Source organism: Ailuropoda melanoleuca, chromosome 1, assembly GCF_002007445.2.
Source record: "Ailuropoda melanoleuca isolate Jingjing chromosome 1, ASM200744v2, whole genome shotgun sequence".
Classification (NCBI taxonomy): Eukaryota; Metazoa; Chordata; class Mammalia; order Carnivora; family Ursidae; genus Ailuropoda; species Ailuropoda melanoleuca.
The window spans coordinates 180096401-180120717 of NC_048218.1; the positions used below are offsets into that span (position 1 = coordinate 180096401).

Sequence of the window (24317 nt, forward strand, 5' to 3'; positions counted from 1 at the left end):
GGCCCTGCGCCGGGTCTGGGGACTGCAGAGGGGTCCGGGTCCCGGCCTGGGAGCGGCCCAAGGGCGGTGCTTAGCCCGATGGCCTGGCGGGAGACTGTAGCCGGGGTGAGGGGTAAGGGGAAAAAATCGCTTAGGAAGCAGACCTTCACTTCTTCCTCTTACTCCCTCCTCCCAGGAGCAAAATGCTTCCTTTTCTGGTTCTCTACGCTTTTTTCCTTTCCCGGTGGAAGTCTCTCTCCCTCCCTCCCCCTCTCCTCCCCACCCCCTTTTTTTGGCTTTAGCTGTAAAGCTTTGCAGCTCCCGGGTTCTCTGGGAGGCAGCTGAGTTGCTCACGAAAAGACCCCCTCCCCATAGTTGTTTTCGGCCGGGGTTGGCACCAGCCCCTCGGGGGGCCGATTTGGTGGCGCTCCACCGTCCTGCTAGGACTTCTGAAGAGGGGAGATTGTGCAACTCCTTTTGCTGTATCTTAGATGCTATGACAGCATTGAAACCAGATGAACGACTTAAATTCTAAGGCATTTAAAATAAGAAATCTGATCATAGAACTAATTCTCTTAGTCTCCGTTTCCCTTGGCTACTGTAAGGGCCCATTCCCGGGGGAAGAGGGGGACCCTACTAATTTTAAGTATTTCCGGGAAGCACTTTGACGTTTCAGAAACTCAGAAGTGACTGACATATAATCTGTGAATAAGATAGTTTTCGAAGTGTCCACTCTTAATTTCACAGGTTTTTTTTTTTTTTAAGTTCCAAAGCAGTACAGCCATGTATGAAACACACCTTAACGGTGTTTAAGAAATTCTAATGTAAGCCTAAGGATGTTCTCAGTTGGAACTCTCTGCTCCAAGTGTTTTTATACCCTGTGTTACAAACTTGCACCGAAACATAATGTTNCTGAAGTCGGCCTCATCTTCAATTTTGGAAATCCTTTTTTTTTTTTTCTCTGTGCGCTTTGATGAAAGTGGTAATAAAAAAAACAAGATGGGGAGAGCTATAAGATTCTCCATAATTCACAGACCTGGTAGGCAGATCCCTCTATATACAAAAGTTGCTGTGTGGTGTTTTATTGGTAAATAACCATGAGTTGGTAACTGAAAATGTATGCAGTCGTGTGCACACGTTTAAAACTAGTGCTAAAAAGTTTTTGAAGGGATTGTCATGTTTTCTACCCTTCTTAAGTAGTGGTTAGCGTAAGTGGCTAGAATCTGGCTGAGGAGAGAGCAGTCAGTATGGGAGTTAATATAGTCCTACCTGTGTTGTAAAGGCCTAAAATAGCAATTTTTTTAAAAAATGAGCTGTGACAAGGTTCTTCATTATATCTTGCATTCTCAGGGCACTAAACTCTGTAAAGGGGGGGGGGTGTCTTATTCTCCAAGCTTGCCCAATGCTGGTTTAAGAGTAAATGAATCAAAATTTGAAGGAATTTGGTGTTTTTGTTTTTATTTTGAGTTTTGTAAGGCTATTCTGTAGATGTTTTCATATATATTTCATTGCCATATTTAGTAATTTAAGAAGATTGACCAAACTTCTGGGTTAAATTCAAGTAACTGGTAAAGTGAAATTCTATCACTCTATGCCACTTTAGTTATCTAATGTTCTTTTAATCTTTTGGGAGTAGGTTGGGTATAGAATCAAAAATAGAATTTTAAAAGGTGGTATTTTTAAACTAATGTTTAAATCATGTTACTTTTTCTGCCACCTTGTTTGTAATTTTCAAAACTAAGCTTTTGATACTTTTAAGCTGTTGGAATTTCCATTGATGGCAAGATCTGAAGAAGGGAAGCTGTTAACTTACATAGTACCTATACTTTGTATCTGGGTGGTTCTGACAATACGTTCGTCAATATGTTGGAAGTCTGAGGTAGGTTTTACTATTACCCTTTCATGGATGAGTGAAATAAGGTTTCGGAAGCTTTAAGTGATTCACCGAAGGACACCTAGGTAAGAAGTGGCAGAGGTGGTAGTTAAATCTGTTTGTCTGAATCCAGAGTTGGTGCTCTTGTGACATTATGCTCCCTTAATAATTGATAATAGGACCCTTTTCTGGGTTTATCTTTGTTTTTAATTTGTTGACAGCTTATATCGAGAAAGGAGAAACAATAGTTCTTTTTGTTTTTAATAAAAATTGTAAATACCTAACATTAAATAGTGTTGGGTTCTAAATATAATTTGTGTTTGGTAATTTTGGAACAAAGTTTATTATTGTTTAACACATTTAAAAATTTTACGCTACTGGTATAGTTTCATGTATGTTGTAAGGTAGGAAGCATTTTAGAAATTAGAGTAACATCTTTGCTTTATAAAATCATGTACAGTTGCTTTGTGAGGATACCACTATAAAATTTAATAACCTTTTCACCTTTGGCCACTAGGTTAATAGGAAATAATATTATCTGAAGAAGCACAGTGAAGTTCTTTAAAGTTACTCATTTGTTGTAGGATGTCTCACATATCTTTTTACATAGTTTAGAAACTCGGCCAAAAACAGTTTATGTTTTCCATTCCTGGGGTCAGCTGCATTGTACAGTGTAAAGCAGTTTCGTGAATTTGAATTTGTATGAAATTGTGGTATGAGGCTAAAAGCAGAAGCATTATTCCATTTCACACCCCTCCTTACAGAGGGAAGTCACTCCAAAACTCCAGAAGGAAGGCACTTAGTTATTGGTTGCAAAGGATCTTTTTGGTTTTTTTCCCTATAACCCCTCCTACCTTTCCCTGGTGATAAGAGCGATCCATTTCCATAGCTTCATCCTTTGTATCTTTGTGAATGTGTCTCAGGTACGCTCAGCCCTGACTTCTCTTCTGAGCACTGGTCACACATTTTTATTGGCTGGTCCTTTTCACAGGAGACAGTTAATGTGATGTGTTCAAATGGAAACTTCCTAAAAGTAAATTCATAAACTCCCCTCCCCTTCCCCCCTACACAAAGTGGGTCAGAAATCTGTCTCTTCTGCTCATTTTTCTCTTTATTTCTCTATTTCCATTATTCTAGTCATCCAGGTTTTTAACTTCAGCTTTATTTTAACTTTTGTCTCCTTGAGCTCTTTACCTTAGCAGTCTGTTTCTGAATCTTGTCACTCCCATCATCAAAATGTGTCTTACGCAAATAATTTATTTTTTGCTTGAAAAGATAATCCATGTATATTAATTTTTAGTTTATTACCTCTCAGTTGACCAGACTTAAATTAATTGTTGTTATTTATGTTATTGACTACTGTTTAGTAACAAAATTTTACTGTATGAACAGAACGCAAATTGATTGTACCTGTTCTGTGACTGTACAGTTAAGGAAGAAATAAAGCCAGGGGAGGAAAAGTAGGGTCAGAAGAATGTCTCGCAGCTGGTCTTTCCCTTGTTGTATTTGCCACTGCTGGGCTTTTGTTATAAACTTTCTAGGCTAATTCCTCCAATTTCCTGTATCTAATCCATGTTTTAATATGTCGTTTTTGTACTCCCGAACTTTTAGTTGCTGAATCCTCCATTGCCTTTACTAGGAAACCCAACTCTTGAAAATGGTATTCATGGCCTTGTATTCCATTCTTATCTAAATAGTTCTGACTCCAATACGTACACTGTTATTTAATCATGCTGTGAAGTGAAAGAGATCTACATGCTAGTCCATGTCTAGGACCTGGGTAAAGTATGTAACCTCTCAGCCTCAGTTTCCTCTGAAATGTGGGGATACATGTAAATGGTATCTGGCATATAGTAAACACACAGTAAATTGTATTTTTTTCTGCTGATGGCTTCTTATCCACTTTGAGTGTTGGAACTGCTTTCACCCATCCCTTTATCTGAGATCACATGACTGGCTATTACATATCATTAGTATTTTTGTTTTTAAGATTTTAGTTATTCATTTGACAAAGAGCACAAGCAGGCAGAGCGGCAGGGAGAGGGAGAACGGGGCTTCCTGCTGAGCAGAGAGCCTGCCATGGGGCTTGATCCCAGGACCCTGGGATCATGACCTGAGCGGAAGTCAGATGCTTAACTGACTGAGCCACCCAGGTGCCCCAACGTATCATTAGTATTAAATACAGTTTTGCATAATAGTTATATGCTTAACTGTCCTTTTTTCTCTTGTTCTATTGGAATTCCTATGTGCAGAAATAATATCTTTAGCATCTGCCATTATGCTGCATGTGGTGAGTAGAAGGGTTCAATGAGTGAATGAACAAAGGAATCGTGAATTCACAAAAGTAAAAAACGGTTTTATGAAAAGCAGAACTAGCATATGGGGCGCCTGGGTGGCACAGTTGGTTAAGCATCTGACTCTTGGTTTCCACTCAGGTTGTGATCTGAGGGTCCTGAGATCAGGTACCATGTTGGTTCTGTGCTCAGTGGGGAGTCTGCTTGGAATTCTCTCTCCCTCTCCCCCTCTCCCCCTCCTGCTTGTGCTCTCTCTCTCTCTCTCTCTAGAATTAATAATAAATAAATAAATCTTTTTTTGAAAAAAGAAGTAGAATATGAATTAAAGTTTTCATTTCTAAATAATGCTTTAGAGTTTAAAGATTTAGATAATCAAATGAAATTTTTGATGCTCTTTAAGGTACAGGTGGTGATACTGGATATGGTTCAAATCATTTACACATGCTAAATATTCTTCATAAGTAGTTTATATAGTTCTCCCTCACTACACAATTATAATTTGGTTTCAGAAATTGTTCTTATTTGAAAGTAATATAAATGGCCATCATAATTAATGTGAAATTTATAGTGTTCTTATTAACCAAAAAGTAAACTAAACCAGTAAGCTATTAATGTAGAAAATATTCATTCCTGACTTCATTCTGTAGATGAATGAATTCTGTCCTTGCGCCAATAAAATGTAAAAATTCCTATAGCAAGCAGAAACTTGATAGTTGCTGTACCGTTAGTGGAGTATTTCAGACTTTGCACATTAAAGTGAACTAGTAGTACTTGTTCAGTGCTTTTGGGAGCCGTTTCTACATAAAATAAGGATAGTTAGATACATAGAACATTGCATTTTAGTGTAAAAACATGGAATATAAAAATACTTAGAGCAGAGTGCCAAGTAATTTTTATAGTTGAAAAGCATGATGGGAAAACTTGGCATATGGTTCTGTAACTTATTGCAAAGGACTATTGCACATCAGAAAAAAACTAGGGGTTCCACAGAACCATCTATAGTCAGAAAAGGAGAATTTCACAAGTTTTGTTTTGAAGGTTAGATGTACAATCTTTACATTCTTTTTCTTATGACATTTATTTATATGTTTCACTATGAACCTAATGATAGAACATTTTTTACACATTTTCGTTCACTGTGTTTGTATAGACAAGGAATAGAAATAATTTTCAAAAACTACCTCTATGTTTATTCATTTACTAAATGTATCATACTTCATTTATTTCAGTACCCATAATTTTCCATATTTTGAGGTCTCTGGAATCAGGCCGCATTGTACAATCAATGCCTTATGATATTAATCAGTAGCATTTGCCCTTTTTTAGTGGTACATTAAATTATTCCTCTTACATTGATCGTGAATCAAGTAAGCAAGGATATAATGTGACAACTAACAACCCAAAATCTTAGCATGACTGGGTTTGGGAAGGGAGTTTTGTATGGCATTTCCTCATTCTATGTAATATGTCTAATGTGGGTCAGCACCAGAAGGGCCCTGCTCAATGAAGTCACATAGAGTTTCACGCTGTTGGAGGATTTCAGTATAAACTTGGGCTTTTTGTTGTATTATGTATACACAATGGAATATTATTTAGCCGTGAGCAAAGGTAATATCTTGCCATTTGTGACAACATGGAAAGACTTTGAACACATTATACGAAGTGAGATAAGTCAGAGAAAGACAAGTACTGTATGATATCACTTACATGTGAAATCTAAAAAAGCCAAACCTGTTAAAAAAAAAAAAAAAACAGAGCCCAAGAAACAGAGATTGGGAGGATAATATTGATGGTATTTGAGGGTACAAATTTGTAATAAGTAGTACAGAAGCCATAGAGATGTAAAGTATAATGAATTTAGACAGATATATTTATTTATATATATATATATATATAAAATGTATATACTATAGTGATGGTAAGTATTGCTTCAGTGGCAGTCATATTACAGTATATGAATGTATCAAAGTAACATGCTGTGCACCTTAAGTTTACAAAATGTAGCATGTTATATTTATCAAAACAAAAATAAATCTTAAGCTTTTTTCCACAGTCCTGGCAGCAGTGGGATGGAAATGTGGTGAATAGCACGCACACTGGTTTTTATTTTTAAAATTTTTATTTATTTATTATTTGGGGGGGGGAGGGATGGGGAGAGGGAGAGAGAGAATCTTAAGCAGGGCTCCATCTCGCTACCCTGACATCATGACCTGAGCCGAAATCAAGAGTCAGATACTTGGGGTGCCTGGGTGGCGCAGTCGTTAAGCATGTGCCTTCGGCTCTCTCGATTGTCAGAGTAATTTTGTTATTATATCCATTTTATAGGTGGGAAAACTAGTGCAGATAAGGCCAACTAAATGGTAGATGGGAGACTGGTGGCCTTTTTTTTTTTAACTTTTTATTTAAATTCCAGTTGTTAACATACAGTGTAATATTAGTTTCAGGTGTACAATATAGTGATTCCATACTAACATACAACACCCAGTGCTCATCACAAGTGTACTCCTAATCCCCATCACTTACTTAACCCATCTCTCCACCCACCTCCCTTCTGGTAATCGTAGGTTTGTTCTCTGTAGTTAAGAGTCTGTTTCTTGATTTGCCTCTCTCTCTCTTTTCTTGTTTCTCTTTGCTCATTGGTTTTGTTGCTTAAATTCCGCATATGAGTTAAGTCATGTGGTATTTGTCTTTCTCTGACTGATCTGTTTTGCTTAGCATAATACTTTCTAGCTCCATCCAAGTTATTGCAAATGGCAAGATTTCTTTCTTTTTATGGCTGAATAATATTCCATTTATACATACACATCTTCTTTATCCATTTGTCAATCTGTTGGACACTTGGGCTCTTTTCATAATTTGGCTATTGTAGATAATAAACATAGGGGTGTATGTATCCCTTTGAATTAGTGTTTTTGTATTCTTTGAGTAAATACCCAGTAGTACAGCTCTGGATCAAAGGATAGTTCTATTTTAAAATTTTAAAGGAACCTCCATATTGCTTTTTACAATGACCACACCAGTTTGCATTCCCACCAACAACGCGGAGGGTTCCCCTTTCTCCACATGCTTGCAAACGCCTGTTGTTTCTTGTGTTGTTGATTTTAGCCGTTCTGACGTGTGGGGGGGGATATCTCATTGTAGTTTTGATTTGTATTTCCCTAATGATGAGGGATGTTGAGCACCTTTCCATGTATCTGCTGGCCATATGTATGTTTTCTTTGGGAAAATATCTGTTCGTGTCTTCTGCCCATTTTTTGCGTTATTGATTTTATGAATATCTGCTCATGTCTTCTGCCCATTTTTTGGATTATTCATTTTATGGGTGTTGAGTTTTATAAGTTGTTTATATATTTTGAATACTAGCCCTTTATCAGATAGGTCATTTGCAAATATCTTCTATTTTGTAGGTTGCCTTTTATTTTTGTTGATTGTTTCCTTTGCTCTGTAGAAGCTTTTTATGTTGATGTCCCAGTAGTTTATTTTTGCTTTTGTTTCCCTAGCCTCAGGAGACATATTTAGAAAGAAGTTGTTACAACTGATATCAGAGAAGTTACTGTCTGTGTTCTCTTCTAGGATTTTTATGGTTTCTGGCCTCACATTTAGGTCTTTAATCCATTTTGAGTTTATTTTTGTGTATGGTGTAAGAAAGTGGTCCAGTTTCATTCTTTTGCATGTTGGTGTCTAGTATTTCCAACACCATTTATTGAAGAGACTTTTTCCTCACTGGATATTCTTTCCTGCTTTGTCAAAGATTAATTGACCATAATCGTGAGTTCATTTCTGGGTTTTCTATTCTGTCCCATTGATCTGTATTTTTGTGCCAATACCATACTGTTTTGATTACTGCAGCTTTGTAATATAACTTGAAGTCCGGAGTTGTGATTCCTCCAGCTTTGCTTTTCAAAATTGCTTACGCTATTCGGGATCTTTTGTGGTTCCATACAAATTTTAGGATTGTTTGTTATAGCTCTGTGAAAAATGCTGTTGGTATTTTGATAGGGATTGCATGAAAGATTTAGATTGCTTTGTGTAGTGTAGAAATTTTAACAGTATTTGCTCTTCCAATCCATGAGCATGGAATGTCTTTAGATTTCTTTGTGTCATCTTCAATTTCATCATTGTTGTTTTTAGATTTTATTTATTTATTTTAGAGACAGTGCACACTTGCACGAGGTAGGGGAAGAGCAGAGGGAGAGGGAGAGAAAAGAATCTCAAGCAGACTCCCCACTAATTGAGGAACCTGATGTAGGGCTGGATCTCACAGCACCAAGATCATGACCTGAGCTAAAACCAAAAGTCTGATTGTTAACTGACTGAGTCACCCAGGTACCCCTCTTTCATCAGTATTTTGTAGTTTTCAGAGTACAGGTCTTTAACTTCTTCGGTTAGGTTTAATCCCAGGTATCTTAATATTTTTGGTGCAGTTGTAATCGGGATTGATTCCTTGATTTCTTTCTCTTGCTTCATTATTGGTGTATAGAAATGCAACAGATTTCTGTACTTTGATTTTGTGTCCTGCAACTTTATGGAATTTATCAGTTATAGCAGTTTTTTGCTGGGGTCTTTTGGGTTTTCTTTGTAGAGTATAATGTCATCTGCAAATAGTGAAAGTTTTACTTCTTCCTTACCTTTTTGGATGCTTTTTGTTTCTTTTTGTCTGATTGCTGTGGCTAGGACTTCCAGGACTATGTTGAATAAAAGTGATGAGAGTGGACATCCCTATCTTGTTCATGACCATAGAAGAAAAGCTCTCAGGTTTTCCCCTTTCAGGATGATATTATCTGTGGGTTTTTCCTATATGGCCTTTATTATGTTGAGGTGTGTTCCCTCTAAACCTACTTCATTGAGGGTTTTTATTATGAATGGAAGTTGTACTTTGTCAGATGCTTTTTCTGCATCTATTGAAATGATCATATGGTCCTTATGCTTTCTTGTATTAATGAGATGTATCACATTGATTGATTTGTGCATATTGAACCACTTGATTGGAATGAATCCGACTTGATTGTGGTGAATGATTTTTTTTAATGTATTGCTGGACTCGGTTTGCTAGTATTTTGTTGAGGATCTTTGCATCTATGTTCATTAGGGATACTGGCCTGTAATTCTCTCTTTTTTTTGTGGTGTCTTTATCTGGTTTTGGTATCAGGGAAATGCGGGACTCGGAATGAATTTGGAAGTTTTCCTTCCTTTTTTATTTAATGTAGTAGTTTGAGAGGAATAGGTGTTAATTCTTTAAGTATTTGGTAAAATTTGCCTGTCAAGCTATATGGTCCTGGACTTTGTTTGTTGGGATTTTTTTGATTACTGATTCAGTTTCTTTGCTGGTTATCAGTCTGTTCAAGCTTTCTATATCTTCCTGTTTCAGTTTTGGTAATTTATATGTTTGTAGGAATTTATCCATTTCTTCTAGGTTGTCCAATTTGTTGGCATATAGTTTTTCATAATCTATTATGAGTATTTGTATTTCTGTGGTGTCGGTTGTTATTTTTTTAATTTGTGATTTTATTTGAGTCCTTTCCCTTTTTGATAAATCTGACTAGAGGTTTAGCAATTTTAAAATTTCAGAGAACTAGCTCCTAGTTTCATTGAACTGTTTTGTTGATATTTTTAGTTTCTATATCATTTATTTCTGTTCTAATCTTTATTATTTCCTTCCACTGGTGGCCTTTAAGAGGGCAATTTTATTAGTGTTTGGAGCAGGGAGAAGATAGAGAAAAGCCAGATTACCCAAGTCTAAAAAATATGTATATGCATTCTTTCTCCAGAAATGGCCTTTCAGTCATGTCTTGCATGGTAAACTGCTTATCCTTCAATAACCAGACCCAAAGACTTCCCTCATCTCTTTTGTATCCTGGCCTGTGCTCCCTTAGCAATTTGTATATACCTTTGTTATAACATTTGCTGATTTTAATAAGTTTACCTGGTTTTCTTACTTCCTTTGTTCAGGGGCAGGCCCGGTGTCTTATTCATCTTTGTAATTCTAGTACAGTGCCTGGCATAAATTATATTAGTGGTTTTCAACTCTAGCTGCACCATAGAATCAACTGGAGAGTGTATAAACAAACGTGGGTACCCAAGCTTCACTTACAGGTGAGGCCTGGAGCCTTAGGGTACCCTTGTTGTAAAAAAAAAAAAAAAAAAAGAAAAGAAAAAGAAAAGAAAAGAAAAATCTTCCCAGGTGATATAAATGTTCCACTTGGTTGAATGTCACAGTATTAGATGCTCAATAAGTGTTGACTAAAGAAAGGTAAGACGTGGTGACAATAAGTATAAATTATTCTTGGAAAAATTTGGTAGTGAAATAGAAGAGAAAGAATAGGGTTTTTTTTTTTCCTCTACTATTTAATTTAGAAGTACTTTTTTAAGATAAAAAAATTTAGCAATGTTCGTGGACTAAGGGAAATGATTCAGGAGAGAGAAATTGAAAATTTTAGATAAATAATAGTTTATACATAACTTTTTTTTTTCAGTTAATGATAATGCCTACTTTGGATTCATGGGTTTTTTACTCTTAAATGGTAAAAACATATTTAAAGAAACATTCCTTTTAATTCAGTAGATGACCTAGCTTTAGGTTAAATGACAGTGGCTTTGTTTTTAATTACCATTCAGAATGTTATAAAGGAAATATAATGTTATAAAGGAAAAAATTCTTAAGGAAAACTTACCAAAAATTACCACTTTTAAGAATATTCAAATAAGTTAGTCTATAACACAGACATGCAGTAGTGATCACTTCATTATAAACTATTTATGATAGAATTCAAAAAAGTCTTCTCTATATTTATTTTACTTGTAACTCTCAAAAAGACATGGGCAGTTTTTACAGAGTTGTAGGAGACAGTGTCAAGTAATTTTGCAGTTGAAGTGGAAAAATGCATGATAGTTCTTTTTAATTTTATTTTACTAGTCTCTAAGGCAGTGACTCTCTTTGGTATCATATTCCTTAAGAATCAGGTGAAACCTGTGAAACCTTTCTTCAGATAATCAACACCTCAAATTTTGCTTATACAATCCCTTCTAGGGCAGTAGATACAATATCTGACCACATCAGAATCACCTGGAGGAGATTTTCTAAAATACAGATTTCTAGGTCTCAGTGCTCTAGAGGTGGATTCAGTAGATCTGGAATAGAACATGGGAATCTATGTTTTCAAAAGCTTTCCAAGCAAAATTTGACAGGCATCCAGATCTGGGAAAAGTCAACTCTCTTTTCTCATGACTTAAACAGGAAGGAGATAATTATGTGGGGTAATGTCCAACATAGGGAAATTAAAGGGGATGTTGGCAGGGTTCTCAGATAAAATGTAAGATGCCTGGTTAAATTTGAATTTAAGATAAACAACAAATAATTTTCAGTGTAGGTCTCTCCCATGTATCTACTGTGGTATGCAGGGCTATTTGCCTCTAGATTTAATGATTCCAGGTAGCTATTTGTGTGGTGTGTGTATATGTGTTTCCATGCACTTGCTTGTCTGCTTTTTATGCTTTCATCTCCTTTCCCCTCTTCTTTTCAGTTGCTCGAGGCTTTTTTAAAAATTTAAATTAAATTTTTGTCAGCTTACTCTTATAGCTGCTTTGGTGAGGCCTTCCAGCTGCCTGCTAAAGAATCAGTGTCTTTTTCAGACAGTCTTAAAATCTCCTGGATCTAAAGTTTTACCTTAATGTTTTTAAAAATTTTGCCAATTTACTGCATCCAGCAAAAGTATCAGAAAAATCTGGAGAATTCGTAGACATGGGTTGTTGAATTAACATTAATTTCGTCAACAGTTTCTGTAAATTGTGGCAACAATTGATTGGCAATCTGTAGGAAACTCTCCCACCCTGTTGTATCTGCATATTCTAGCAGATAAAGCTGAAGTAACACTGCCAGATGCTCCCCTCTTCCAGTAATAGACATTGCAAACGGGCACCCTAGGCCAGAGGGATCTAGTCACCTCTCTCTGGCATTTCATCATGAAGCTTGGTTTTGCTTGAGAAGGGGGCACTCTAGCACTAAGGCAGAGTGACAGTTGAGGCCTGCAAGGCAGAAGGTCCTTGTGGAGTTTATGTGCATCCAGCCTTCCCTCTTTATGTCTCCATCCTGGAGAAGTTTTTCAGTCTTACTCAGCAGTGTAGGTGTAAGATAAGATTGCATGCTTCCATATTCTGTAGTCGAGGAAGCATAGGATGGTATAAACACTTAATGCGTTGTATTAACTAATCTTTCTGATCACCGGAGACCAAGAGCAACAATTCAGTACTCGATTTTAATATTTATCCGGATGGTTAGTGCATGCCATGATGCCAAGGATTTTGATGATGGCTTCGTATACCAGATGTGCCTTATCTTCTATTTATATTTGTTGCAACACTGAAAGAACCAAGGAATTGAGAACTTCTGTAGAAAAATAAGGCACCACCACTCCACAGGATTGAGCCACAAGTAGTCATCTTTCTGGATGTTGTGACTAATCTCTCCCCATCGTGGTTAATGTTTGGTTTCTACACATGTTGGTCCAACATGATGTGTGAATGCCACATAACTCACCAGTATTATTTGCTTTGCTTATCATCTGGCTTCTTGATCAAATTGGAAAGTGTATGGGGAAATTGATTTCTTTCTGTAGGCTCTGGGTGTACGCATGTTCTACACAGTAGGCAGGGCATCATCACCTCTGCTCTTGCCTGTAGCACATGAGGAACAGTTGATGGCAGGCAGCATCCCAGCATTAATGTACTTTTTTACTGTCTGCAATCTGAGATACCTCCGATCCTAAATGACTGCCTGCAAACATTCACAAACAGAAAGTAGTGCCTGGTAGAAAGCAGGAGACAGTTTTCTTGAATTTATCAAAATGAATTGTACTTTTACCTAGTGGAGAAGTAAAAGGGGAAAGGATTTGGAGAATTCTCTGTAAGGATAGTGGAATCAACTTCATCTGATATTGAAACATGAATATCCTTTTTTCTGCTTGTCTGAGCAATTTAATGATTTACAACTGAATTGTGTCCACTTTCTTCAGGCATTTGTGAGTATTCTGATCCAGAGAAGGTTGAACAGTGTCTCGAAACAGTACCAGCATGGCACAGTGTTCATTTTTGAGGAAGTCCATTTGACTTTCAGGTCTTCTAATTTGCTCTATCAAAGACCATTTCTCACTATTTAAAACTAATTTAGTAAGGAAACTAGCAAGGAGTTTTTCATAGGCCACACAATAGAAAAGAGTAGAGGAACATTGCCTAAAATTGTGGAAGAGTCTCTAATTCATCTTCCACTCCACTGACCACATCCACAGGACTTTTCCCAATTATTTGATCACTCAGTAGAGTTGCAGTAAGTCTGGAGGTTTTGAGATGTTTAATCCACGTCGTCTGTAATTCAAAATCCTGATCATTATTTTCAGCTTTTATCTGTAAGCTTATCGTTATTCTTAGATAAAAACTTATTTACTAAGAATTGTAGAGCTCTCTTTTGAAGAGGTTTGATTAGCTCCTGAATTTCAGGACTTGATTGTAATTTTTTTTTTCCTATAAAGGAACTTTGTTTTCTTCAGCCTTTGTCAGGTTGGCTCAGACCTTTCCTTTTTTTAATGTTCTAAGTACAACTGTCAACCTTTCCTTCCTCTCTTCAAATCCTTTGGAGAATAGGAAACTAGATAACCACAGTTGTAAATTTATGTCTGAAATAAAAATAAAGATCTTTGAAGAATCTCTCTCTTGCCCTTCTAAATGTTTGGGCCATATATCAACTCGCTTGCTTGCTTAAAATATATTTTTTAAATAGCTGAGTTCCTTGCTTCTTAGTCCCCAGTTACATATCTTAATTTGAGCTTGCCAGATCTTATTTTATTCTCCTCCTCTTCTTTCTGTTGGTGAGGGAGGGGTACCTACCTTAGGGTTATGATACCAGACAGATTAGACGAACAGCAGTTTATATAATCACATATACTCAACCGCCGAGGAGAAGGGGACACAGCACACTGTGTAGGGCCACTTGAAGGTTGCACTTGGGAACAGAGTGAACAAGGAGAGGCCGTGGAATGCAGGTTTTGTACTATCAACAGGGTGGAGTGATCCTTAGTTCCCACAGGAAGATGTGATCAGCTTGTTTGAAGAATTCTGCAGACTGGCAGGGAACTGGAGCCTGCTCCTCGGCATAAGCAGGAACTGCGCCTGTTCCCTGTGATAAAGAAGGTTGTCTGACTTGGGGACCTTATCTGCAGGAGCAGAATGAGGATAGGAACTTGCAGTTAGGCCATTCAAGGCCCTCCTGGTTTTCCCCACATGTCAGAGCACGCATAATACTGGTCCTTAATTTTAGACCTTATACCACAGGTCCTAATAATACTGTTTATCAAAAGTATTTACTAATGATTGCTATACTAATAATGCATCAAGAATTTATGTATTTATTTTAAAGATTTTATTTATTTGAGAAAAAGAGAACACTAGTGGAGGGAGGGGCATAGGGAGAGGGAGAAGCAGACTCCCCACTGAGAGGGGAGCCCCAGTGGGCAAGGCTCGATCCCAGGACCCTGAAATCATGATGTGATCTGAAGTTAGATGCTTAACTAAGCAACCCAGGTGCACCCCCCCAAAAAAATTTTTAATGGTATAATTTGATCTTTGAGTTTGCCTTTCTTTGTCATCATTTCTTCTGATAACTTGCAGAGCTTAAGAAAGTCTGCTGTTGTGTATAATTTACCACAGTAGATAAAAGATGGCCAGATCATAATGTGTGCAGTGATGTGGAGGCACAGAAGACAAGGGTTCCTGTTTGAGAGACTGAATGGAGTGCTGAGGCTCCAGTATTGTGTATATGTGGTATGAGAAAAGGAGTGGATAGGCTGTAGGAGCTGGTAAGTGGCAGAGTAAAAAAGTAGTAGCTATTATTTGAGTGCTTGCTCTGTGCCAGGCACTTTTCTAAGTGTATTGTATCATTTACTGCAAGTAAGGAAACAGAATTTTATTTGCTTGTGGTCATACAGGTGGTAGGCAGTGGAGCTGTAATTGAGTCCATATAGTCTTATTTTAGAATTTATGCTGTTAACAATTACATTTTATAGCCTTCAGATATGGAGAAGCTTTATATGTTATATTAGGGACTTTGGACTTTATTTTGTTGGCAGTGGGGGAACCGTTAGATGATTTTAAGCAGGAGGAAGCATCCGAATTTGCATTGAAAAATACCAGTCTAGTGGTAGAATGGAAAATGAATTTTGGAGAAGATTGTAAGACAGGATTGCTGTTATAACAATGCTGAACAAAGTGGGTCTAAGTGGAATGGAATCGAAGAAGGGGGAGTGGGATTTGAGCAAGAGAGACAGACACTCACTGATTGTGTGCCAGAGGGAGAGAGGGAAAATGAGAATGATTTCTAGGTGGTGCCAGTAATTTTATAAAGAATAGAAGGGAGTAGGTTTGGGTGAGACAGTCTAAAGTATCTTTGAGACATTTTGATGGAGATTTCTAGTAAATAAGTTATACTTAGAAAAATGCATCTTGATGTTGACGAACAACGTGGTAGATGTATAGATTTGAGAGCTGTGGTGTTGTGTGGGGATAATTGAAGTGGTGGAAGGAGATGAGATTGCCTAGAGTTTTCTTTTGTCTTCAGCCTGTCTTCTGAACCATCACAGAAAGATGATGCTGTACTGGGAGGCAGCTCTATAAAAAACCTTGGACTTCATTTGAACATTTCATTCAAATTCCAATTCTGGATATCTGTTTTCTCTTTCATAAATTAAAAATAATAACAGCTATCTCAGAGTAATTGTAGATAACATCTTATTTTATCTAACAGGCAGGGGTTTTAAAAGTTTTAGAAATAATGGTATATTTCATTGCCTTAATTTCCCTGTAAAAAATGGAAGTTTATAGAAGTTAAAAAGATCAAAACTTGGGTACAGATCATTTGTCTTAGATAAAAGTGCAGATCTTGCACTTTCCAGCCATGTGGCTAGGAAACCAGCTTTTTCTCCAGTGTTGCTGTCACTGGTTTCTAGATGACCAGAGTCAAGTGGAGAGGGAAAGGATGATTTCCAAGTGAGGAGAAAGGATGTCGGTATATGGAAATGAATGCACTGCAGACAACACAGAAATCCCTGGGTGGATGCCACCCTTCTATCACTGTAGGGCACAAAGAAACTAACATGTAATGTGAAAATATCTGTGTTCCAGGGCTATTTTTAATACTAGAGCTATACTAATACAGGTATACTTATTATCTACTATTGTTATTGCTAATAATAGCTAATATTATATATTTACCTATGTTTACATAGCTAATGAGTAGTGGAGATGAAAATCCAACCCAGTCATTCTGACTCCAGAGAGTATACACTATACTGCTTCCTTATATTAGCATAAGTTTTGTGGTTTTGAGTGTAGTTTATTTGAAAATTAACAGTTGATGTATAGAATTGTACTAGTGATAACTCTTAAAATGTTCATTTAAATACTACATTCCCTAAATGTTCTAAATAAATGTTAGAGTTTATTCTTGCTTGTAAATTTATTTTTTTTTTAAGATTTTTTTTTTATTTGACAGAGAGACAGCCAGCGGGAGAGGGAACATAGGCAGGGGGAGTGGGAGAGGAAGAAGCAGGCTCCCAGCGGAGGAGCCTGATGTGGGGCTCGATCCCAGGACCCTGGTATCACACCCTGAGCCGAAGGCAGATGCTTAACGACTGAGCCACCCAGGCGCCCCTTGCTTGTTGATTTATTCAACATATAGTAACTATCTACTGAGCGCAGAGTATCGGGCAGGGGCAACAGGAATCTTGCCTGTTGGGGATATTGGATGTTTAATTGTTATTCAGCAAATACTTGAGAGTCTTCTATCTGCCAGGCACCATTCTAAGCACTCAAAGTAATATATAGGCAAAGTCTGTTTCCTCTCTGGTTTTCTTTTTCTTTTCTCTCTGAATTTCTTTTTCTTCCCAGACTAAATCAGTGTTAAACATTGAGAATTTTGGAAGCATAAGAGATGGAAAGTTAGCCACAGTTTTTTAAAGTATATTCAATAGGAGATTTTAATATAACTTTTCAAGAACAAACTCTAACATATTTTCCTGCGACTTGATAGATACAACTGTAACATTTATATAGTTGGTGCAATGATTTAGAACTGAAGTGTTAAGGGTATTTTACCCTGTATTATTTACTTGGTCTCCCCCCTTCCCTAGGATGTCATACTTCATCAATCCTTATCAGTCAAGTCTTCCCTGCAAAGAGAATCTAGTTGATGAAAACTATGTAGAGTTCAAAATGTAGACATTTCATTAGTGTGGGATTTCTTAGAAAGGTGGCTTCAGTTTATTCAGTGTGAGCATTGAGATTTCCTTCTTATAAATTGTCCACTGATAAAGGAAATGAGTAAAAATATTATCTGACCAGAGTCCTTAATGTAAGCAAAAATGTCCCAGTATTTTTTTTTAAAGATTTATTTATGTCGTGATGGGATTGAGCCCCACATCGGGCTCCATGCTCAGCAGGAAGCCTGCTTCTCCCACTCCCCCTGCTTGTGTTCCCTCTCTCGCTGTCTCTCTCTGTCAAATAAATAAATAAAATCTAAAAAAAAAATATTTATGTATTTGAGAGAGAGAAAGAGAGTGCAAGTGCAGGGGGGAGGGGCAGAAGAGGAGGGAGAGAGAGTACCAGGCAGACTGTGCACTGAGTATGGATCCCAACACGGGGCTCAATCTCACAACCCTGAGATCACAACCTGAGGCGAAACCAAGAGTCAGGTGCTCAACCAACTGTGCTATCCAGGCACCCTAAAACCCCCAGTATTTTTTAAGGAGACTGAGACAGATATCCTAGGTAGTATAGATTTATGCCAACGTACTACTCTCTCTAATTCAGAATGAAAGCCAAAGGTTCTTAATTTTTGTTTCTTTAAAACTTTTACCTCTAACTTTTTTTTACTGTATTTTCTAGGAAAATGAAGTGTTGGGGGTGCTTGGCTGTCTCAGTCAGTAGAGCATGCGATGCTTGATCTTGGGGTCGTGAGTTCAAACCCCCACATTGGGTGTGGAGTCTACTTAAAAAAAAGAAAGCAAAATGTTGGATAAATATAGTTTGTGGATTTTTAGCAATAAAAATTAAATGTTAAAGGTTTGTGATTCTTAGAAAATAAGTAAATAATATCTCACTCATTAATTATAATCGTTACTAAAGTTTTTTTTTAACCTTTTTTAAAAAATATTTTATTTATTTAAGTAATCTCTATACCCAACATGGGGCTCGAACCCCCCAACTCTGAGATCAGGAGTTGCACATTCCATCTACTGAGCCAGCCAGGTGCCCCTAAATTTTTATTTCAGTCACCTGTTACTCATCATGACATGTGCACTTCTTAATCTCCATCACCTATTTCACCCATCCCCTCACCCACCTTCTCTCTGGTAACCAACTATCAGTTTTTCTCTATTTAGGAGGCTGTTTTTTATCTGTCTTTTTTTCCCTTTGCTCATTTGTTTTGTTTCTTAAATTCCACATATGAGTGAAATCATGGTATTTGTCTTTCTCTGACTTATTTCACTTAGCATTGTGCTGTCTAGTAGTTTCATTCATGTTGTTGTAAATGGCAAGATTTCATTCTTTTTTATGGCTAAGTAGTATTCCATGGTGTGTGTGCGTGTGTGTGTGTGTGTACACACACCACATCTTCTTTATCCATTCATCAATCAGTGGATACTTAGGCTGCTTCCATAGTTTGGCTGTTGTACATAATGCTGCTATAAACATAGAGATGCATGTACCCCTTTGAATTAGTGTTTTTGTATCCCTTCTGTAAACACCCAGTAGTGCATTTGCTGGATCGTAGGGTAGTTCTGTTTTTTAACTTTTTGAGGATCCCCCAAACTGTTTTCCAGCATGGCTGCATCAGTTTGCATTTCCACCAACAATAAGAAGGTCCCTTTTCTCTGTGTCCTTGCCAACACCTGTTGTTTCTTGTTTTTAATTTTAGCCATTCTGACAGGTGTTGAAGTGATATCTCATTGTAGTTTTGATTTGCGTTCCCTGATGACAGGTGATGATGCGCATCTTTTCATGTGTCTGTTGGCTATCTGTATGTCTATGGTTACTAAGTTTTTAAAGTTAACATTTTGTACATAATAAAAATAAGATGTGCTATCATATATATATGGGAGATTAAAAAAAATTTTTTTTAGTTGAGGTATAATTTGCCTGCCATAAAATACACAAGTCTTAAATACTCAGTTCAGTGAATTTTCACAGTATGTGTGCAACCACCATTCACTTAAAGAACATTTTCTCTTACTTCAGAAAATTCCCTTATGCTTCTTTCTAATCAATTCCTACACCCTTTGCCCAGCCATACTTTAACTTTTATCACCATAGATTAGTTTTCCCTGATTTTGGATGTCTTATAAATGGAATCACACAGTATGCATTTTTTGTGTATGTCTGGCTTCTTTCCACTCAACTTCTTTTTGTGATTTATTCATGGTATTGCTTGCATCAGTACCCCAGTTAATTTATCCATTTTCCTCTTTTTTTTTTAAGTTTTATTTATTTAAGTGATCTCTACAACCCAACATGGACTTGAACTTACAACCCCAAGATCAAAGGTTGTTCACTCTTCCCACTGAGCCAGCCATGCACCCCCATTTTCTTCTTGATGGACATCTAGGGTTATTATGAATAAGGCTGCTTACGAACATTCTTATGCATTATTTTTGTGGACATATGCATTGATTTCTTTTATGTAAAAACCGGTATGAGATTGCTGGGTCATGAGAGAGAACTCTTGAAGTAAGTGATTTTGATGGGTAATACAAAGACAGGTTTTTGTCATTTGAAAATTTGTATTAAACAATTACAACACTCCTCAAACACAATTTGTGTAGATGTTTAATGAAAAAGTGAAGTTAACTATGTTTAGCCATAGATGAAACATCAAAAAAGTACCCATTCACTTTGTTTTTTTATAAGGTCTAAATTATAACGAATTGTTTTTGAGTCTCCAGAATCATGAGTTGTTTCAAACTATTGTAAACAAACAAAAATGGTAGATAGAGTCATATCTTAATTAGAATGCAAGTAATTAGAATCTTCTATTTAACCCAAAATTATTTAACTTGATTTTAAGGACACAGTGGCTCATTGTGAATTGCAGCAATGCCTAAATAACCATACTAGAATTTTTATGTATAAAAATGAATTATTCACCACTTCCAGAGATAGCTGTTGGAAGTCTTTAAAACAAAATAAGTGGTTTGCAAGAAGAAATGGAATATTAATTTAATTTTACATTACTTACTTGATATTTTCTTAATGTTAGCCAGTGCCTCCATAGTAATAGGACAGCATCTCTTCCTGTTGCCTTCTGATATTGAATATTTAGAAGTTCCTTGAGGAAATTACATTTTTGCAATTACACCTGAAGGATGACTGCTAAATTAACTGACATATTTTATTTAGAAGGACTTGGATTTTATTAAAGTGTATGACATGTTTTTCATATCTGTGACTGAAATAAAGAAGTAACTCACATTTTAAAAATATTGTGAATATGTAAGATACTTTTTTCCCCCTTTGTCTTGTTTTGTGTTGGTTCACTCGGAAAGCTAGACATTTTAACAAATAGTATTAGGTTGTTTTATTTATCCATATGACGGTGTAATTTAAAAAATGTATCTCTATCTCACATCATACACAAAAATCAGTCCCAGGTGGATTAAAGTCCTAAATGCAAAGAGCAAAATTTTAAAATTTAAAAATACATAGGAGAAAATCCCCATAATCTCAGAGTAGAAGAGAAATTTTTTTTCCTACTCTGTAAGTCCTTCACTGTTTAGGGCTTTCTGTTGCCTAACCACAATGCAGTTATCAAAATCAGGAAATTATACTGATACAATACTGTTTTCTAATCAACAGACCCTATTCCTGTTTCACCAGTTGTTGGTCCAGGATCCGATTCAGGATCATATTGAATTTTATTGTAATGTCTTTAATCTGGAACAATTTCTCAGCATTGTTTGTTTTTATGACCTAACTTTTGAAGAGTCTGGACTAGTTATTTTGTAGATTGCACCTCAATTTTGGTTTGATGTTTCCTCGTGATTAGATTCAGCCTATGAATTTTTGGCTGTAAGTGATGTATCCTCAGTATATCCTATTAGGAGGCATATGATGTCAGTTTTTCCTATTATCTACAACTTTGATCATTTGGTAAAGATGGTATGTTGGCAAGTTTCTTCAATGTAAAATTACATTTACCCTTTATAATTATTTGGAAAGATACTTTTCAGATCACGTAAATGTCCTGTTGTCATTTTACCATGCTTTTATCCATAAATTTTAGCATCTCTTGATGATTCTTGCTTGCAACAATTACTGTGGTGGTCCTCAAGGTGATTTTCTAATTCAGTCATTCCTTCTGCATTGATAAGTTGAAATTCTACTCTAATGAAGAGCTTTCCCTTGTTCATTCATTTCTTTGTGTCAGTATGGACTTATGGATTCTTATTTTATTCTGTGAGTTACTACACATTACTATCATTACTTAATTTGTTGTTTTAATTGTGGAATTTCTTTTAAAGGAAGAAAGGGGTGCCTGGGTGGTGCAGTTGGTTAAGTGTCTGACTCTTGGTTTCAGTTCACGTCCTGATCTCAGGTCCTGTGATTGAGCCCCACTTTGGGCTCTGCGCCTCCTTGAGGTTCCCCTTCTCATGCACTCTCTGTCTCTCTGTCTCTCTTAAATAAATCTTAAAAAAAAAAAAACCCATAAGAAAAACATTGTGTAAAAAAATGACAGTAACACTTCTGTGTTAACTCAGTTGATAGGCAGAAGTTATTTTTTTGTGGGATTAATGTATGCTAACATTTTGGATATTGTTTTGAATATACCACTTTATCTTCTGTATAAGTAACTTTATAGTCACATGTGGTATTTGCTCTTTTACCAGAAGCACAAAGGAATAGAATACGTTTTTTATGTTATGTTTATCTTTGTGCATATTTTACACAAATATTATTTGGATCCAAGAGATAGAAAAGGAAAAATATAGCTCTTTCAGCTTTTAGCTCAGATCAGTACATTAAGCTCTACACTAATAGGTTAACTTTTTAAAACTGCCCTTCTTGGTGGCAGTTGTTATGAAGTGTGCCTATGAGCTGCCGGTGACTAACATAGGTAAGAGGTAATCTCCCATCTAGCCACACCTCCCCCCCACTCTCCCACCCCCACCAATCTAGAATTGCAGTTTAGAAATACAATAAAGTAGATTCTCTCTCCTCTCCCTGTGTCCCTCTCCCCTCTTGCTTTCTCTAAAAAAAGAGGGGGGACACCTGGGTGGCTCAGTCAGTCAAGGGTCCAACTCTTGATTTCTGTTCAGATCATCATCTCAGGGTCTTAGGCTCAAGCCCCACGCCGGGCTCTCAAGATTCTCTCTCTCCTCTCCCTCTGCCCCCACCTCAAAAAAAAAAAAAAAAAAGGAAGAAATAATAAAATAACTTTCCTGAATCTGATAAAGATTCTCCCTCTCCTCCCCCTCTGCCGCTCCCCCCAAAAGAACAATAAAATAACTCTTTCCTGAATCTGATTCCAGTTTAGAAGGACTTGATTTTGCATAATATGTGGAGGAAGATGGTGGGTAATGCAGAAGATTTAGCAGAGGGCATGGGAATATATCTAATAATTCACTGGGCTCTTCCAGAAAAGCTGTAATATTCCAAAGGGTAAATAGAGTATAATTCAATGTATATTAGAAAAACTTCAAGGAAATATGGTTTTGATTATTTTCAGAAATTCATTCTACTCTTGGGACTTCTTGTTGTTTGACCATTTTTCTTTTCTTGGAGTTAGAAGTGGGCTAGAATAAATAGTTTTTAAGAGATAAAAAAAGTTGGCTGGGAAGGATGGATGTAGGGAAACATTGAGTCTATAGCAGTGCTTAGAAAATACCCTGATAATTACTTAGAAGACAATTATGCATTTACTGTGGCCGATGTACTTCCTTTCCTTTAACACCTGAGAAATCCAAAAATCACAGTCTTCTTAGTGAAATTCACAAAGACCAAATTATAATATCCAGGCATAGCTGGTGTAATCCAGGTTGTGTTTTGGGTTCACAGACAGCCCCTATGACCTATCCTTAATGGTGCTTCTTTTGACCCACCAGTCACTTTGGGTATTGTGAGCAATCTGTTAACTGTTTTTGGTTACTGCATGCTAAATGCATACATTTAGCAATAACAAGGGTCAGTAAGTCTATAGGAAGAAAATTTAGATCATTTTTGTTTTCTTGGTAAAAACTCCAAAGAGAACTTAAGTTCTAAAAGGTATATGCCTTTTTTTTCAAACAACTTAAAATTTTAAAGCTCAACAGCTCAGCTAATTGTATCACCAAATATGCTATATATATATAGTGCTTGCTCTTAGTACTTTAATTTTGTCAGTTTTATAAGTCATTAGTACTGTTAGAAACAATAACCTTGGGGCGCCTGGATGGCTTAGCCGGTTATGCCTCTACCTTTAGCTTATGTCATTGTCCCAGGTTCTTGGGGTAGAGCCCTTCTCCCTCTCCCTCTATGATTCCCCCTGCTCATGCTCTCTCTCTCTCATATAAATAAATAAAAAATCTTAAAAGAAAAACCAAACTAATCAAAATTCTAAATGTTTTCGAAAGAAATATTGATAAATTCGTCAGCAAGTTACCAGTTTTTATTTGTTGCCTGTGGTAATGTTTAAGACTTTGTTTTAAATGCTCACAGCTCCTTACCTCAGTGGCGGGGGCAGGGTGTGATGAAGGAAATTAAGAAGTTAAGACATTTAAATAATTATAATAGATTCTAATGTACATTTACCATGCACTGCTTCCATACTCTACTCCACCTGTGCCTGTTTAAAATTATTTTTTATATTTTGGCTTTTGATTTTAATAGTAATTTTAAACATTTAGAAGAAAGCAATTTTGAAAACATATAGTAGTATTCCATTATGTAGCAACATCATCTTTTATACATTCACCCATTTACGGACATTTGGGTTGTGGGTTGTTTCCAGTTTTGAGTGTTTGTGAATACATTTTTTTTTAGATTATTTATTTATTTATTAGAGAGAGAGGAGAGAGCACGAGCCCAGGGCTGGGGGTTGGGAGGAGCAGAGGGGGAGGAAGATGCAGACTCCCCACTGAGTGGGGAGCCTGATGGGT

General features: G+C 36.7%; 1 protein-coding gene and 1 pseudogene across 1 annotated transcript in view; one reads left to right on the forward strand and one right to left on the reverse strand.

Annotated features, from left to right (window-relative positions):
• CAPZA2 (capping actin protein of muscle Z-line subunit alpha 2) overlaps positions 1-24317 on the forward strand; it is a 56257-nt gene that overhangs the window by 590 nt on the left and 31350 nt on the right. The gene's annotated exons all lie outside the window — the stretch shown is intronic.
• On the reverse strand, positions 11717-20456 carry LOC105236812 (annotated as a pseudogene).